This window comes from Melitaea cinxia, chromosome 9, assembly GCF_905220565.1.
Source record: "Melitaea cinxia chromosome 9, ilMelCinx1.1, whole genome shotgun sequence".
NCBI classification, from domain to species: domain Eukaryota; kingdom Metazoa; phylum Arthropoda; class Insecta; order Lepidoptera; family Nymphalidae; genus Melitaea; species Melitaea cinxia.
The window spans coordinates 16,090,449-16,111,053 of record NC_059402.1 but is presented as its reverse complement, the minus strand read 5'-3'; the positions used below and the strand labels follow the sequence as shown (position 1 = coordinate 16,111,053).

General features: G+C 32.2%; 1 protein-coding gene across 1 annotated transcript in view; it reads right to left on the bottom strand.

The window, feature by feature from the left end:
• The window catches only part of LOC123656183 (cationic amino acid transporter 2-like), a 55,808-nt gene that overhangs the window by 5,200 nt on the left and 30,003 nt on the right, over positions 1-20,605 (bottom strand). The window lies entirely within an intron of this gene.

The following is a 20,605-nucleotide window of genomic DNA, read 5'->3' as shown; positions in this document are numbered from 1 at the left end:
TCGTCGATGTAATTGAAGTCGGAAGTGTAATTGGAGTTTTTTTTCGTTTGCGAGCAAACACAATTATTTAGTTTAAGCATTTCTTGTTTATGTTACGTATTAAATGTTAAATGTGTCTAGTTTACAAAAACACAGAAATATTATTAATTTATAAATTTATGCATTCATAATAATTTAATAGATTCTTATAAAACTGGTTGTACTCACAAATGCAGACTTGTGCAGGAAGCGAAATGATGTTCAAGACACCGGTTACTAATTAGGAGTCAGACCCACCTACGTCTGCTAATTTTGTGAGCCATTTGTGTATTAGTGATATATTGTTTTCAATTATATTTTATAGCATTTATGACCATATAGTAATTTAAAAAAAACTGTACTAAATTGTGAAACTAATATTATTTTCATACAAATAAATAACTGTATTTAAAAAAACGAGTGTGCTTTAGACCACACGATTATTGTAAAGCTTCTGCACAATAAGCCTGCACTTTGTCTTAGATGTAGGAAACGTAACTTGCTAGGAGAGAAAGGTTGACGAAAATGTGTACTCGCACCTCTCTCTTTTGCTCCGTTCGCCTCACCCGATCACACCTTTCGTAACGCTCTCATCACGCATTCACCAGCTTGCTCTCCAAGTAAAGCGAAGAAAGAAGTTCTACTTTAAAAAATCGATTTAAGTGCGTAAATTTATACAATCGATATAAATAAAAATCGATTATTATTTTCTTCACATCCCTACATCAGATAAGAACGAATTTCCTTATTATAAAATATTAATTTCAAGTTCTATTCGAGCTTCGAGGTATAAAGAATATAATTATTCGGGTATACATTTTTTTTATTGTGATTTTTTTATTGATAAAAATAAAAAAAAAACTACAATATTATGTTAGCGGTCGTCGATCGAGTCTTTTGGGTAACAGCTGTTTTAAATTATTAGATTTGTTTTAAAAACTGAAGTATTTAATAGTAAAATTAGAAAAACAAAAGCTAATAGTAATGTCGATTAAAACCGTCTACTATTTGCAGGTAACAAGCATAAAAATATATGGTTCAGTAATTATAATCAAAGTATAATTATTAAAATCTTGAGTAGGTATAATAACTCGTATTCGTACGGTTTTAAAATCATATCACTCGTATATTCATCACATAATAATTTGAAACTCATAGAACACAGTCGCCAATGTCTACACGCTAATCTTCACAACTGTTCTTGTAAGCCGGTTGAAATAGTCAATAAACAAAAATATCTAGGACTTATAATTGACGATCGACTAACATTGACTGAACATATTAATCACTTATATGATAAACTGCGTACGATATTGGCTACAATAACTATAATTAAAAGAAAAATCTATACTAATATTATAAAGCTAAAGAGTTTGTTTGTTTGTTTTTTTGAACGCACTAGTCTCAGGAACAACTGATCCGATTGGAAAAATTCTTTCATTGTTAGATAGCCTATTTATCGAGGAAGCCTATAGGTTATATCATCACGCTGAGACCAATAGGAGCGTAACACCAATAAAGAATGTTTCAAAATCTTCCCCAGTTAGCCCAAAGAAACTGTTCCGCGCGGACGAAGTCGCGGGCAGAAGCTAGTTCCATATAAAATTATATTAAACCTATACAAAGCTTTCAATGAACTAATTTTTTTTACGGTCTGGGTAGCTATGGTACAACATATAAATCAAACATTGATACAATATATTATATTTCCAAATAAGAATTACGAAAGCTATAATAACAAAAAAATTAAAACCTATTACGAAAATGATTATCGCGAGCTCTTTTATTATTATAACATAATACCAATACATGATGAGGTTAAATACATACTACTTACTGCTTTAGCAGTTTCATAATGGCGAACACCAACACGTCATCAGGCGTACCTATCAAACACGTAGTGCGTCTCAAGTTGAATTAAAAGTACCGTGTTACAATAATCTCTGTGGCAAACAACTACTACAATATCAAATACCAAAATTAATAAACGAACTACCAGCTTCACTAAAAATTGAAATTGCAAGAACAGATATAAAATATAAATTAAAAAAAGATTTCTTATCCTTAATTAAAATAAACATTAAATAATATCGTTCAATGTAAATCACCCCGTGTGTATCTACTTTTGGTTTCGGAGCGTTTTGAAAACTATACTAATTAACTATTAACTAACTTAATTTAAATAAAATAAATGAAAGACATATAACCGATTTTGGAGGCTTTAATGTCTCTGATTTAACTATTACAGTCTTGGCCCAGCGGAAGGTGGGGGGGGGGGGGGGCGACCAGACGCTGAGTTTGCGTCTCTTGCTTATTCTATGAATCTAAAGCTTATGTATCTTATTCTATAAATCTTAGCTTATGTATCTTATTCTATGTATCTTAATCTAAGGCGGATGGACGAGTCGTAATTATAACTAGCTAGTGCGACTGCATTATTTTGTGATTGATTTGTAAAACTTGGAGGGTAGTTGGTAAAAATGTTGATCGTATTGTTACTGTTAAGTTGTTATAATTATGCTATTGAGTTGTTTTGATATTGTGAGCGTTCGATGTCGAATGCCGGTGTGCGAATAAATCAACAATGATTTTTGTCACACCGTTGAGTGCTATATATATATATATATATGTATATATATATATATATATATATATATATATATATATATATATATATATATATATATATATATATATATATATATATATATATATATATATGTGTTAAAAAATTTAAAATAAATTATTCTTAATACTCAGTGTGTTTGTTATAATATATAAAAATAAAATTATATGAAATATGTATATTTTCGGTATAATCATCCTACCTACTTAAATATAATTACTTACAATTACAATGTCACGATAGTTTTTCACGTTCATCAATAGGTGGCATTCGTTGTATTGTAAAAACGCTATCGTTTCGTTTTACAATAATTATTAAAAAAATCAATTTGTATATACAGCTGGTAACGAATTAAATCCCACATATACCAAAACATTTTTTGGATTACAACGCTCAGAATCTGAAGAGGCTGATGCAGTTGCTTTAAATAAACATAACTACATATTTATAAATATAAACAACCGTGTGGTGTCATGACACCAGATAGGAACGAAGTTCCTTAATATAAAATATTAATTTCAAGTTCTATACGAGGTATAATGATAATAATTATTCGGGTATACATTTTTAATTACGATTTTTATCGATAAAAAACAAAAAACTACTTTACAAAATTATCTTAACACCTTTATTTTTTTACAATGATTTATAAAAATATATAATAACTATCGAATGGTATAATAATAATAGCAAACATTATAATAATAACAGTCATCACGTAGACTATACATTAGATACTGTATAGCCATCGTACATGACTATACGTAAAAATCTTACGCTTTCGTCAACGTTACGGACGATTTTTGTCGGCTACCTTTTCGTAACGCCACATAAGGAACTTCGTTCCAAAACTGAACGGTCTAGTAACAGTAGAAAGTAAGGAACGCGGACGAACTATACGAGATGTGTAGCAAAACTGACCCCGACAATGTTCGTTCATGACCTTCGATTGTATACCGTAATTAAGGACACGCGCCGAGGCGTAATTTAATTTTTATTTCAATTTTCGTAACGTTACATTTAAGGTATTTAGTCTATTACCTCAAGTATAAGCGCTATTGAGGTGAAGGTGGGGTAAAGCATGGAATATCTTGCTCAAAATTTGGAGCAGCCCGACTGGGTAAGTACATCGAACTTAGAGAAGATAAGGCGCCCAGAGCTCCTTAGGAGGATCGATGGTAGAATCGGCAACGAAAAAATTACATGTAATATTAGTAACTGGATGGCGAAAGCGGGAGATTAAATATTTGATAATTACAAAGAAAAGGGAAGGACCATAACTGGAGAATACTACGCAACGATATTAGAAAAATTGAAGAAGGCCATCAAGGAAAAACGTCGAGGAAAATTGACTAAAGGTGTGTTGCTCTTGCAAGACGCGCCGGTTCACAAGAGTAGAGTTGCAATGGCTGCTCTGCACACGCATGGCTTCGAATCACTAGTCCACCCAACCTACAGTCCAGATCTGGCCCCAAGTGATTTTTATTTGTTTCCTAATTTAAAAAAAGACTTAAGGGAAAGGAAATTTTCCGACGGCAATGGGTAAAGGAGGCAATTTTGGCTTATTTTGACGCAAAAGAAAAAATATTTTTACGATGGCTTAGAAAGATTAATTCATAGATCTAATAAATGTATTCAGCTTAAGGGTGACTATATTGAAAAGGCAAAATAGATTTATTGGTTAATTTTATTTCAAACCCTTCCATTCCACGAACTTTTGGACCTCCCCTCGTATAAACAACCGTGTGGTGTCGTGCGACAGTTAATAAGTCTATCTTATGATAAACGTCGAGCAGAGACTCCAGCTCCAAGATCTTAAATGCCACGAATAGCTATTCGAATTGCAAATAAAATACAGTATCAATATCTGTAGCATTAGCCCATGGTAACAGGCCGTAAGATTATTGCCCTACTGTACATTTGTGTTTACCCGACAGCCAAGAAGTGTTAGCTTTTGCACGCGTATCTCGCATTTATGCATATCCCTTAGTATCTGTTCACCGCGGATACGTGTTTATTTGTGGAAAAAATGACCTATATCCTTGCTCGGTAAAGGACGATCTATCCAACACGTTACTGAAATTGGCGCGCTTAAAAAAATATATTGTAGTACAGATTTTTCCATATCTTCCAACCGTTAGATTCGCTTTTATAACCCAAGTTTTCTTAGTTACAAGTGACATTAGAATAATTGTGTTTGCTCGCAAACGAAAAAAAACCGACTTCAATTACATCGACGAGTAATACAACGTAGATCGACGAAAAAATAGTCAAGTAACTACGCGTTGTCAAAGATTACTCAAAAAGTAGTTATCAGATCTCGATAAAATTTCTATGTGACCACATGATAAACATCAGCTTTCGATTAAATTAAAAATTATCATAATCGGTACACCCAGTAAAAAGTTATTGCGGATTTTCGAGTTTCCCTCGATTTCTCTAGGATCCCATCATCAGATCCTGGTTTCCGTATGATGGTAAACCAAACTAGGGATATCCCCTTTCCAACAAAAAAAGAATTATCAAAATCGGTACATCCAGTAGAAAGTTATGCGGTATAATACAACGTAGGTCGACGAAAAAAGCGTCAAGTAAAAACGCATTATAAGATATAACTCGAAAAGTAGTTGTTAGATCTCAAATAAATTTAAATGGGACCAATTGACACACACCACCTTTCGATTTAAAAAAAATTGTCGAAATCGGTCTACCCGGTCAAAAGTTCTGATGTAACATACATTAAAAAAAAATACAGTCGAATTGAGAACCTCCTCCTTTTTTGGAAGTCGGTTAAAAATCAACACGAAGTCTGTAAGATGCTAGTTTAATTTAATTATTATTTGTATACGCCTACATAGTTATCAGATTAAATGGCTAATCAGGAGGATTTTACAATGATATAATTATAAGTATAAAATAATAATAAAAAAACAATGTTTCCTTTATTTTAGTTTTTGTTTAAAGTTTTACGCAGTTTTTACGCAGTCAGGTTATTTTTTTTTAAATTTAAACTTGTAAATTTATATATGTAATGGTGTTTTGTTTATGACTCTTTTTTTTTGGTGTACAACAAAAATAATTAATATACTATTATATCACAGAACTATCAAAACTAATTTAGTTAAAATAAGAATTTAAAACCAGTCCCTGTATTCCATTCCGTTCGAAAAACGAATCGTTATTTTCAGTAACCGCTGAATTAAAAATATATCATTACATATATTAGGCAGTTTTATTGTACAATTATAAGCAGTTAATATAAGAAAAAGATTACAATTTCATTTGAAGGTATTGTAAACAAAATCTGTAACTAATCCGTTTATCGCCGCAACAGAACGCCTATACGGGTTGTTTAAAATGTAGGTTTTTTCTTTTTTTTTTTTTTTAATTTATTTTTTAGGTAACAAAATGTTTCAGAACTTCAAACAAATTAATGAATACACAATGCTATCCACATTTATATACCTAATTATATAAAATAAAACAATAAATATAGAATATACACAAACTAATAGCGATAAATCTATATATCTAATAGGTGAAGCCAAAACTTTAAACCCCTTTTTACGAAAATTGCGCGGACCGAGTAAAAAAATATATTTCGCACACTTATTGAAGGATTGCAGAATGCTTATATATTTTCTTAATTATGCATAAAAATACATTAAATCATTAGAAGAAGAAAAAAACACCTTTTTTAATATAACGAGGTCGAGCGATTACCGTAGCTTATCGACGTCTGCAACACCAGAAGCAACGCAAGCGTTGCCGACACTATCCCCAATCCCCCAGTAGCCCTTACCTTACTCACCAACAGGAACACAACACTGCTTGAAAGCAGTATTATTTAGCTGTGACCTTCTGTAAGATCGAGGTACTACCACCATATGCATCCATATTATGAGCAGAAAACTTCCTGCTGTGCCCTAACCTCAGTTAAACTCACCATGTATTTCGACACACACACGCAAATATACGCTTTTGTTTATTATTATAGAAGTATAGCCTTTGACACAGATATTTAATAATGTTCAAACTTATAATTTAAATTGATTATGATCGAATTTCGACCACTGGGCGATCACTAGTAACATTAATTTGGGTTGTCTGGAAGAAATGGCTAAATAGCCATAAGTCCGCCCATTGTACTTCACAGTCTGTAAATATTTTTTAAATGTGTTTGTTGTTTAAAATGTAGTTGTGGTGTACAATAAAGTATCAATAAATAAATAAATTAATTATTTGAACAAAAAAGTACTATAGTTTGTTATGTAAAGCACTTATACTAGATTTTAGTGTACTTATGACCAATTGGTTTTCTTTGATAACAATAATAATATTTCAGAACATACATTTCATACAATCAAATAAATTTGAACTTATAAGATTACATTAAACTGATAATTTTAAAAAAATAATAAAATGAAAATGTTATGAAATTATTGATATTAAGTACATTTTATAAATTTTTAATAAAAAAAATATATTTCGTTTTTAGTTTTTTTACTCGTCATTTCATCTTTTTGGGTTTTTGGATAGGGATTTAGTAAAAATAGGAACAATACATTTTTAAATGTTGTTTCCGGTCCGGATATCTGTTTTTTGGTAATCTCCCACTGGTCCATGTTATTATTATAGGCCTATATATAGCCTATTACACCTGAGGCCTATGCCCAGCAGTGAGATATTATAGGTTGAAGCGTAATAAAAACAATTCGTATATTATTACTAAGCACATTCGCGTTGAAACTACATACATCCTGTATCTTGAACGCAAGCCACTCAAATAATATTGTTGTTACTTAACGAGGGTAGCATGAAATTTTTACTATAAAGATCGCAAGCAATAAAATTTACAAACTACCTTCAACACAATATCGTATATAATTATATTATCAAGTATCGAACTGTCATTTGTCCAGGAGATTTCAGTAGATACGCATGAAGAGAAAACTTTCATTGTTGGGTACCATTGCTTTCTACTAATGGTTAATTTTTAAGAAGCTAGCTTCGAATATATTCTAAACCAGAATAATAACGGAGGTAAGACATATATTATATACCTATATATTATTTAAAATATGGTAAAAATTTAAGAAAACTAGACATTGCGAATTCCATCGTCATAAATGACATTCCAACGTATCTTATTACGTTTCAGTACCTATCCTAAAAAATAAAAAATTTCAGAAATTTAAAAAATTAAACCAAAATCTGTCAAAAACAAAATTCACTAAAATTTAAAATAACTGTTCATGATTTTTGTCTTTTATATTATTTTATTTCAATTATCTATATTGAGTATAAATACTTCACGTGATTTTTAGTATGACGATAAATTTATTTCAGGTACTTTGAATAATTCGCGCGTAAATCACGAAACGATTCATTCTTCCTGAAGATATCTTCTGTATCGAGGTCTTACATCCGAATTAATGAAAAATATTGCTTCAAAAATAATTATTGTGGGTACTTTGGAATAGGATCTGTGGAGACTATTTTGGAAAAATAAAAATAAGGCATGAAATTTTACTAATTTAAAAGCTATGATAAAAATATGTATATAAGTTTATTTTCTACAATTTAATAGTTTTAAAAATTGTACCGCAGTGTATCGATGCATACTCGTGTAATTTTATAGTAACGATAGTAATAATTACTTATATTACTTTACATATCGATGCGAAGCTAATATGTCTCACTCGACGATCCTCCTTACGACCGTCGCTGCGTTTATCGTTTTAACAATAAATACAGTATCGGCAATATCCGTGGAGGATCTTGATTATGATTCGTTTAATGTGAATTCCTTTCCTCCGCTGCATAAATTTTACAACTTCACACCGCCTACTTTCATCAGCATCGCCAGAGAATACGGATATCCCGCTGAACAGTACGACGTGACCACTGAAGATGGCTACATTCTCACACTGTTCCACATTCCTGGTAAGAGTCAATATCCTGTATTTTTACAACACGGCATTTTGGATTCGGCGGATACCTGGATAATTAGAGGCAGCAATTCCTTGGCCATTACGTTGGCATCCCGAGGATATGATGTCTGGCTTGGTAATTCCAGAGGGAGCAGATACGCCCGAAGACATGTTAGCCTTGATCCCGATAAGGACGAGCAATTTTGGGACTTCAGTTTTAACGAAGTTGGTTACTACGATTTACCCGCTATGGTCGACAAGATTCTGAAGGAGACGGACGCGACAAGTTTGACTGCGATCGGTCACTCGCAAGGAACCACTGCGTTCTACGTCTTCGGTGCCACGAGACCGGAATACAACGAAAAAATTAATCTGATGATATCTCTCGCGCCCATTTGCTACTTCGAACATTCGGTACCACCACTATCAACTATCATGAAAATTGCACCATATGTGATCGAGTTTTTCAGTAAACTAAACCTACAAGAATTTTTTGGTGATACCAATTTACCCTCTCGTATTTTCAGAGCTCTGTGTTCTACGCCCGTTGTAGGTTACGCGGTTTGCCTTAATGGATTATTATTCCCTCTTGTGGGCCACGACCCGTATGAAATAGAACCAAGTTTCTTCAACCCAACGATTCTCGAGCATTATCCAGCGGGAACTTCAGCGAAAAGCATGTACCACTTCTTGCAATTGGGTTACACCAATGTTTTCAAGAAATACGACTACGGTCCGGAATTAAATTTAGAATATTACAACTCGACGGTCCCGCCACTTTACGATTTTAGCAAAATAACTATGCCCATTGCTATGATAGCTGGGAGAAACGACCGTCTTTCAATGATACCAGACGTATTAAAACTAAAGGATCAATTGCCAAACGTGGTCTACTACGCTGTGAGCTCACGATCTAAGTTTAACCATTTCGACGATGTTTGGGGTAGACGAATGCGTATCTACCTATTTCCATATATATTTAAAATTCTAGAACGTTACAATGGTTTTGATTAAGTGATAAACCAATGTTCTAAGAACGTTTAAAATGGTACGTCGCGTCTGAAAATATAGCATGTTTGTTAAACTTTGAATGTTTCGATAATTTCTTTATTTATATTTTATAATAATATTTCACATGAAGGAAATAATATTGTAAATTTAATTAATTTATACATTAAATTGGTAAGAGTACCGTCCTTGTTTTAAGAATATTAAATATTATTCTTGATCAAGTTTTATTGTTATTTATTGATTAATATCAAATATAATAAAAAAAAAGATATATTGGAAGTGTTTGTTTCATTACTACCTCAAGATACACGATATAATTAATACTTATTTATTTTATATTAAAAAGCTAGTGTTCCTTTGAATACCCTCATTTTACGATCCATGTAAATATTAAAAATTTCTTTAAGCGTTACAAAGCCTATTTAATCAAGATGATCATAGGTTCTAAAACATTTCGCTACGACTTTTAAGACCCGAGTTACATAGACCAACACGGAGGGGAGTAGCCATTGTGTTTGTTACCGATACAAAACCGTCTGTCATTTTTTGCTGGGGGAAATTACACACATGCCCACTTTATCTAATTCCCACACAAAAATAATCGTCTGTCACTACGAAACTCCACATACTAAATTAAAATCACACTTACATTTTTCACATACACATAGATACATTCTGTGTCATTACAGTATAATGACACGCCGCAACTACACTGACAAGTTCATTACAGCCGTGGTTGTAACAACTGTCGATATGCATTATCGATAAATTCGAGTACTCGGTTAGGGAAATAAGGTGTTTAAAGTGATACAAAGGTAAGATGTTATTATAAAAATAGACTTAATTTATTATATACTACAAATCAAACATATTCATATAAAATAAACGATTATAAAGAGTAAAGATTTGATAGTTTGTTTGTTAGCTATGAATAGGCTTCGAAACTACTGGACCGATTCAAAAAATTATTTCACCGTTGAAAAGCTACACTATCCTTGAGTGACATAGGTTATACTATATTTTCAAAAATATTAGGGATCCTTACTAAAACTCCAATAATGTAACCCAAAGGATAAAAAAATAACCTAAATTCCTTACATTGCGTGCGCTGCAAAAACTAATGATAATAGAAATATATAATGTAGTAAGACTTTGTACAACACATCATTATCTACAATAATTGTATTTGCTCGCAAACGAAAAAAAAAACTGACTTCAGTTACATCGCCAAGTAATACAATATACGTAATATATACGCGTTATCAAAGGTTACTCAAAAAGTTGTTATCAGATCTCGATGAAATTTGAACGCGACCACATGATAAACATCAGCTTTCTATTAAATTAAAAATCATCAAAATCGGTCCACCCAGTCAAAAGTTCTGAAGTAACATACATTAAAAAATACAGTCGATTTGAGAACCTCCTCCCTTTTTGGAAGTCGGTTAAAAAGTGTCGCGACAGCATATGTCTAACTATTATAATTATGTCACAATACGTTTGGTGCAACGTTGTTGTGCCAAACAATGCCAGCCTACAATAAACAATTTAAAGTTAACATACATTTTGAGTCATCTGCTAGATTTAATAATTTATTAATGACTCTGAAAGGATGGACATTGTTAATTTTCAAAGTTGATAAATTTAAGCTTCACTTCACTACTATGACTAAGGTTAACCATATCTTGATTACCTTGTACATGAGACAAAAAAAAAACTTACGGGACAAAAATAGTGTGGCGTTAGTGTTGGTTTGGTGCCCTCGCCTAATCCTTCTATTGTTCGCCAACACTTGAAAGTTAGTGGTATTGATGTGATCTGAACAAATTACACTATTTTTTGTGAGCGACCAGGTTAATCTGTTATTACAATTTTTTTCCATGTATCCCTTAAATTTGGATTTTTAGAAAACCTGCCAAATTTTATGTAAAACATTATGGTCGAAGATCACATTAAGTAATTCTAGTAAAATCTATTAATACTCATAATACGAGTATTATATTTAATTTAATGCAATTTTATTATATAACTATGTTTACTAAAAAAAAGCTAGCAATATAATATTTTAAATAAATCAAAATCTTAAAAATGTCTGTCTCCTCTTTTGCCTTTGCCGTTTTTATCGATAACCATCTACAAACAAACCGGTAACAACACTATCGCTCGGCGACAGTGACTTCTCGGAAATAGACTCCGATCAGTCGCTCGACCGATCCGCATATTGTATGAGGGCGAGCCGTGGGCGAGCGGCCTGTGTTGGTAAACAAATCGAGTCAACACGACCGATAATATTTGTAATTTTTAAGTTTAAAAAAGGTTTAAAAGAAGTATAGAAGTAATAATGTGATTAAAAAATACTTACGTATGAAAGGTAACGCCATGTTTTAGTAAATTTGACGTGGCAGATCTTTTTTGCAGCAAAAAACAGAACAATTTGGCATTTTTTGAAGGAAGTTGATTCAATCGCGCAACTAGATTTAGTCTAGTGATCAGTGCGGCTGCAACTAGTTTTATTGTATGCATATGGCCATTTGGCCTTATACCTTGACAGAGGGGAACGCCTGTACATGGCTACTCCCCTCCGTGTTGCTCTTTGCCCGAGTTACAACCGCAAATACCAAAGCGGATAAAATCGTGAATATCGTTTTCTAAGTTAATAATTCAAGTGTAATTACATTAAATTCTTAAATTTAACTTATTAAAGGGACAATTTATAATATTTGGGTAGGTAAATATGTCTGTAAATCTGTCGGTTGGGTCTGTAAATGTGTATGTATGGTGTGGTTTAATTTAACATTTAAATTTCATCGAGATCTGATTACAACTTTTGGAGTAATCTTTGATAATGCGTATTTATTTGACTAGTTTTTCGTCTACCTACGTTGTATTACTTGTCGATATAATTGAAGTCGGTTTTTCTTTGTTTGCCTGCAAACACAATTATAGCTATTGTTTTTTTTATAAATAAACATAAATAATACATATATAAATAAAAACAAATATTACAACCAGACTCAGACGGGACTCGAAGAAGCAAACCCGCGAAGCAGAAAGCACTACAGACTGCGTCAACGGCTATTTATTTATTTAAATAGGACACCAGCAGTACACATGATAAAATTTTTGTAATTGAAAATGCAAATTATTTCTGATATGTGCACCTTTGTAGGTGACACAGCATTCACATGTCAAAACAAGTCAGATAATAATTATTTTATTTCTTAAATATATATTTTTTAATAGTTATATAAATAAATAATAAAATATTTAAATAAATATAAATGAGCAAAGAAATAGAAGAAAATTCATATAATAGAATTAACAACCACAAAAATAATAAAAATAATAATAGGTTAATCGAGTTAGTCGAACTTAATTCGATATACATGTATATTTATCCGTTTTCTAATGGATTGAATGGATGATCACAAATAAAAAGTAGTTTGAACTGGGAGTAATGGGTTTTTGTACTGTAACAGTCTGTAAGCCCACTGTTAGATGGGCAGTTACTCCTCATAAGTTGGCATCGAGGTAGGGCACAGCAGGGAATATCCTGCTGCGAAGCTAGCTTCGATTATATTCTAAAGCAGAATAATAACGGAGGTAAGACATATATTATATACCTACATATTATTTAAAATATGGTAAAAATTTAAGAAAACTAGACATTGCAAATTCCATCGTCATTAATGACATTCCAACGTATCTTATTACGTTTCAGTGCCTATCCTAATAAATAAAAAATTTCAGACATATGAAAAATTAAATGAGTCAAAAAAAAAAATTCACTAAAATTTAAAATAACTGTTGATGATTTTTGTCTTTTCTATTATTTTATTTCAATTATCTATATTGAGTATAAATACTTCACTTGATTTTTAGTATGACGATAAATTTATTTCAGGTACTTTGAATAATTCGCGCGTAAATCACGAATCGATTCATTCTTCCTGAAGATATCTTCTGTGTCGTCTTAAATCCGAATTAATGGGAACATATTTTCATAGATGAAGTAAAAAAAAAGTAGATATGCGCGGCCTTTGTTGTTAGTGAAGCCACAAAACTCGGCTTCTTCAAGTAAACACACGCGCTCACGCACACATATGCATCAAACTACGCTCATTTTCGTTAGTATCTCACGAGGCCTCATACAGTAACTTTGCCTATAAAATGCCGTTTATTTTGTAATTAAATGGTGCAAAAACAATACCAAAGTGAACAAAAAGTCTGAAGAAATATCGCTTCACACGAAAATACATACAAAACTTTATATTTTTTGTTATTCCAAAATAATATTGAGGTTATTCGGAACTTATAATTTCTATGCTCCGAAATGACGTACCGAGGGAGTGTTACCAATAATTTTTATTTCCATTAGCCCAAAATGCGGGTAAGTAAATTGTAGGCAATCATAGAAAAATAATTAAGTAGAAAGTGGACATCATTATTGTGTTTTTTTTTTTTTATCGTGTGATTTTATGTTTTACCTAAATTGAAGTCAATATGAATTTTTAACTCGTTTTTGTCTGTTTAAATTTTTGGATTAACTACTCATATTTTACTACTACATATCATGATTTTAGGTTTCCAACGAATATTTTAATAGGAGATAGATAGAATAGGTAGCTGCTGTGCGACTGAGCTGAAATGAACTACTACGACAGCCATCCTCATCTAGTGTGGTTTGTTCAAACCATTTTGATAAAGCTGACATGTACGGTACAAAACGTGGACTTCGCAGAGTACCATCACGTATATACTACTACTTACTACTAGGTATTTTAATGTTGAATTTTTTGTTCTAGGACCTACCGGATGAGTCTTAAATTAGTCGTTAACCAAGATTCAATCTTTGATACACCTAGAAAACATAAACTAAGAGAAAAGTTAAAAAAACAGGAACTTTATTTAAAAAAAAAAATGTAAAAAAATTAAACCGTTACAGCAAAGAGTTAGACGTCTTTAAATCAGGAACTTGCCCTTCAGAGGAATCATCAATTACTTAAAAACGCAATTTTCATTGACACAGATTTATATAATTCATTAAATCAAAACATGGCTGCAATAGATTTATTTAACAATTTGAAGCAAAAGAGGAGTAAATATATTTAAAACTATAAACAGATTTTTATTTTTGCATACCCAGTTTACCTATATTAAATTAATTGTGTTTAATCCCATTTAATAAAATTTTCAGGGACTTTTTTTAAAAAGTGTCAACACTTCACTCACTCACACATATTTAAAAAAGTGGCTTCACTTTTTTGTTCTAAGTGCGTTATCTAATATTTTTACTTGATCTATGATTGGTTTAAAAATAATTAATGTGGGTACTTTGGAATAGGATATGTGGAGACTATTTTGGAAAAGGAAAAATAGGGCATGGAATTTTACTAATTTAAAAGCTATTATATTTATATACATATATATAAGTTTATTTTGTACAATTTAATAGTTTTTAAATTGCATCGAAGTCTATTAAATTTTTTCAACAATCATTGTCCTTATCGATGCATACTCGTGTACTTTTATAGTAACGATAGTAATAATTACTTATATTACTTTACATATCGATGCGAAGCTAATATGTCTCACTCGACGATCCTCCTTACGACCGTCGCTGCGTTTATCGTTTTAACAATAAATACAGTATCGGCAATATCCGTGGAGGATCTTGATTATGATTCGTTTAATGTGAATTCCTTTCCTCCGCTGCATAAATTTTACAACTTCACACCGCCTACTTTCATCAGCATCGCCAGAGAATACGGATATCCCGCTGAACAGTACGACGTGACCACTGAAGATGGCTACATTCTCACACTGTTCCACATTCCTGGTAAGAGTCAATATCCTGTATTTTTACTACACGGCATTTTGGATTCGGCGGATACCTGGATAATTAGAGGCAGCAATTCCTTGGCTATTACGTTGGCATCCCGAGGATATGATGTCTGGCTTGGTAATTCCAGAGGGAGCAGATACGCCCGAAGACATGTTAGCCTTGATCCCGATAAGGACGAGGAATTTTGGGACTTCAGTTTTAACGAAGTTGGTTACTACGATTTACCAGCTATGGTCGACAAGATTCTGAAGGAGACGGACGTGACAAGTTTGACTGCGATCGGTCACTCGCAGGCAACCATTTCGTTTTACGTCTTCGGTGCCACGAGACCGGAATACAACGAAAAAATTAATCTGATGATATCTCTCGCGCCCATTTGCTACTTCGAACATTCGGTACCACCACTATCAACTATCATGAAAATTGCACCATATGTGATCGAGTTTTTCAGTAAACTAAACGTACAAGAATTTTTCGGTGATACCAATTTACCCTCTCGTATTTTCAGAGCTCTGTGTTCTACGCCCGTTGTAGGTTACGCGGTTTGCCTTAATGGATTATTATTCCCTCTTGTGGGCTACGACCCGTATGAAATAGAACCGAGTTTCTTCAACCCAACGATTCTCGAGCATTTTCCAGCGGGAACTTCAGCGAAAAGCACGTACCACTTCTTGCAATTGGGTTACACCAATGTTTTCAAGAAATACGACTACGGTCCGGAATTAAATTTAGAATATTACAACTCGACGGTCCCGCCACTTTACGATTTTAGCAAAATAACTATGCCCATTGCTATGATAGCTGGGAGAAACGACCGTCTTTCAATGATACCAGACGTATTAAAACTAAAGGATCAATTGCCAAACGTGGTCTACTACGCTGTGAGCTCAAGATCTAAGTTTAACCATTTCGACGATGTTTGGGGTAGACGAATGCGTATCTACCTATTTCCATATATATTTAAAATTCTAGAACGTTACAATGGTTTTGATTAAGTGATAAACCAATGTTCTAAGAATGTTTAAAATGTTACTTCGCGTCTGAAAATATAGCATGTTTGTTAAACTTTGAATGTTTCGATAATTTTTTTATTTTATATTTTATAATAATATTTCACAAGAAGGAAATAATATTGTAAATTTAATCAATTTATATATTAAATTGGTAGGAGTACCGTCCTTGTTTTAAGAATATTAAATATTATTCTTGATCAAGTTTTATTGTTATTTATTGATTAATTTCAAATATAATAAAAAAAGATATATTGGAAGTGTTTGTTTCATTACTACCTCAAGATACACGATATAATTAATACTTATTTATTTTATATTAAAAAGCTAGTGTTCCTTTGAATACCCTCATTTTACGATCCATGTAAATTTTAAAAATTTCTTTAAGCGTTACAAAGCCTCTTTAATCAAGATGATCATAGGTTCTAAAACATTTCGATACGACTTTTAAGACCCGAGTTACAACCGCAAATACCAAAGCGGATAAAATCGTGAATATCGTTTTCTTAGTTAATAATTCAAGTGTAATAACATTAAATTCTTAAATTTAACTTATTAAAGGGACAATTTATAATATTTAGGTAGGTAAATATGTCTTGTGAATATTTTTTTAACCTTAAGTCAAAAACCAAGTACGCCACCTTGGCGTATTGGTCACAACAACTACCCGACGCGACAACGGCCTAACTCACGGTCGATTCGATTTAAGGATGTGATAAAATAACCGATTTTATATTCATCGATAACTCTTTTACTTAATTAGGTCAACAAATAAGCGTACGTCACATCTGATGGTAAGCGAATACCGTAGCTTATGTCTATATATCTATCGTAGCTTATGCCTGCAACACCAGAAACATCGCAAGCGTATTACTGATTCTACCCCCAGACCCTCCCCAGCTCTGGCCACCTTACCACAGGACCAACACTGCTTGAAAGCAGTCTTATTTAGCTGTGATCTTCTGTAAGGTCGAGGTCCTACCCCAGTCGGGCTGCTCATAGCTTTGAGCAGGATATTTCCTGCTCTGCCCTACCTCAGTTAAGTTTATTTTTTCTTATAACCGATTATCCTACTATTAAAAATAGATTTTTCGATCAGACATATGATTTTATTTTTATTTTTTATTCATTGCCACATTTTTATCTGACAATTTTGTTATAACAAACGAGAAATAAAACTATTTTTCTAATTTAAAAAAAAATGCATTTTAATCGGTTGTGTCACATCCCTGCTTTGATCTGCGCACTTAACAATATTGTTTTTATAGGTTGTGCAGAAATACAGTAATTATAGGATTCTCGTATTACTGGGGGCTATTGAGTGTCAAACGTTTATTATCATCTATCTATTAAATACAATCGTAATAATTTTTGCACATTTTAATATTAATTTGAGCTTTATATAATATAGTTTCATATTTTTTTATATCTTATATATATAATTTTCTCGTGTTGTCACAACATTAGTAACAATACTCCTCCTAAACGGCTGGATCGATTTTTACGAAATTTTGTGTGCATATCGGGTAGCTCTGAGAATCGGCGAACATCTATTTTTCATACCCATACATAATAAATGGGGGGAGTCAAGGGGCGGGTCAAGGGGGGGTCAAGGGGGGTTAATATAACATATATATATATATATATATATATATATATATATATATATATATATATATATATATATATATATATATATATATATGGCAAAACAACGTTTGCGGAGTCAACTAGTGTATATATAGATTATTCAAAATTTCTTTAATACAAAACTTGTTTTGGCGATAAGGAACACAAAAAAAAAGAATTATCCAACTTGGTGTATCGTCATTGTTCGTCTATTCATAGTTGTATAGATAGGTATTTAAATAATTATAATAATATAGATAGGTAATTAAATAATTTTCAAACTACATAATTATACTTAATACGTCTTGACATCTCCGTAAGTTAATGCCATGGTCAGACTTAACGAGGCATTTAAAATTTAATGTCATAATATATTAAAAGGACTTGTTATACTTGATAGCTTGTCTAATGACGAATAGTTTCCCTTTTTAGACATTTTAACCGACTTCAAAAAAAGGAGTTTCTCAATTCGATTGTATTTTTTTAACCGACTTCCAAAAAAGGAGGAGGTTCTCAATTCGACTGTATTTTTTTTATGTATGTTACATCAGAACTTTTGACCGTGTGGACCGATTTCGACAAATGTTTTTTTAATCAAAAGGTGGTGTGTGCCAATTGGTCCCATTTAAATTTATTTGAGATCTAACAACTACTTTTCGAGTTATATCTAATAATGCGTTTTTACTTGACGCTTTTTTCGTCGATCTACGTTGTATTATACCGCATAACTTTCTACTGGATGTACCGATTTTGATAATTCTTTTTTTGTTGGAAAGGGGATATCCCTAGTTTGGTACCGTGGTAAGGAAACCAGGATCTGATGATGGGATCCCAGAGAAATCGAGGGGAACTCTCGAAAATTCACAATAACTTTTAACTGGGTGTTTCGATTTTGATAATTTTTAATTTAATCGAAAGCTGATGTTTATCATGTGGTCACATATAAATTTTGTTGAGATCTGATAACTACTTTTTGAGTAATCTTTGATAACGCGTAGTTACTTGACTATTTTTTCGTCGATCTACGTTGTATTACTCGTCGATGTAATTGAAGTCGGTTTTTTTTTCGTTTGCGAGCAAACACAATTATATATGTATATTATTACCTCAGAGGCTCAGAACCTTTTACTAGATGGACCGATTTTGATGATTCTTTCTTATAATCGAGAGGTGGTGCCTTGTCATGTGGTCCCATTTTAATTTTATCGTGATATGACAAGTACTTTTCGAGTTATATCTAATAATTCGTATTTACTTGACTATTTTTTGCCCTACGTTGTATCACCTCATAACTTTGTGCTGGGTGTACCGATTTTGGTGGTTCTAGATTTAACCGAAGGCTGAAGCTTTTCTTGTGGTCACGTTTAAATTTGATCGAGATCAAATAATTACTTTTTGAGTAATCTTTGATAACGCGTATTTACTTGACTATTTTGTCGTGTCCCTGCGTTGTATTACTAGTCGACGTAGTTGTTTGCTAATTTGCGGGCGAACACAATTATGATTCAACAACAATCGATCCGTGATATTAAAATTTAAACATTCATTCTACTTGCTTTTGATATTAAAATATGTAAGATAAGTTTACTATTTCATCAATATCTTTGTACATGTTCGTATTAATTGTTTTGATGTAAATTCATTTACGAGTATATGTAAATGGTAATTACTTACTAAGCGAGAAACAAGGTGTTAAAAAGAAGAATACATAGATAAAGTATAAATATGTATACATATTTATACTTTTTTTTTCAAAACCTATATATTCCTATTTATAGGTAACAGCCGACTGTTATTAACCAACTTAAAAAAAAAAGGAGGAGGTTATTCAATTCGACCGTATATTACATATTTTTTTTATGTATGTTCGGGGATAAATCCGTCGTTCGTCGAGATATCCCTAGTTTGGTACCATGATAAGGAAACCAGGATCTGATGATGGGATCTCAGATATATCGAGGGAAACTCTCGAAAATCCGCATAACTTTTTACTGGGTGTACCGATTTTAATGATTTTTAATTTAATCGAAAGCCGATGTTTATCATGTGGTTTAAATTTGCGGTGTGGTTTAATTTAACATTTAAATTTCATCGAGATCTGGTTACAACTTTTACAATCTTTAATACAATTATTAAATAATACTGGTTTCAAGCAATGTTGTGTTCCTGTGGTGAGTAAGGTGACCAGAGCTCCTGGGGGTAATTGGGGATCGGTTCAATAAATATTTTTGAAGTAAAACTTCTTAACGCACGCTTGATTGGGGAGTGAGTTGGTGAATGCGTGACGAGAGCGTTACGTAAATTGTGATCGAGCGCGGCGAACGAAAGTTGAGATAGAGATATAAGTTAGTGAAGATAAAAAAGAGAGGGAGTTACGTTTCATAAGTTTTACTTGTTTTTTTTTTCAAAGTTGAATAATAAACTTTTATTTTTTATTTTTTCTGCCCTTAAATATATTTGTCCTATACCTTGCCACCGTGATATAAGAATTATACAAAAACATGAGAATGGAGTTATATGAGTATGAGAGTAG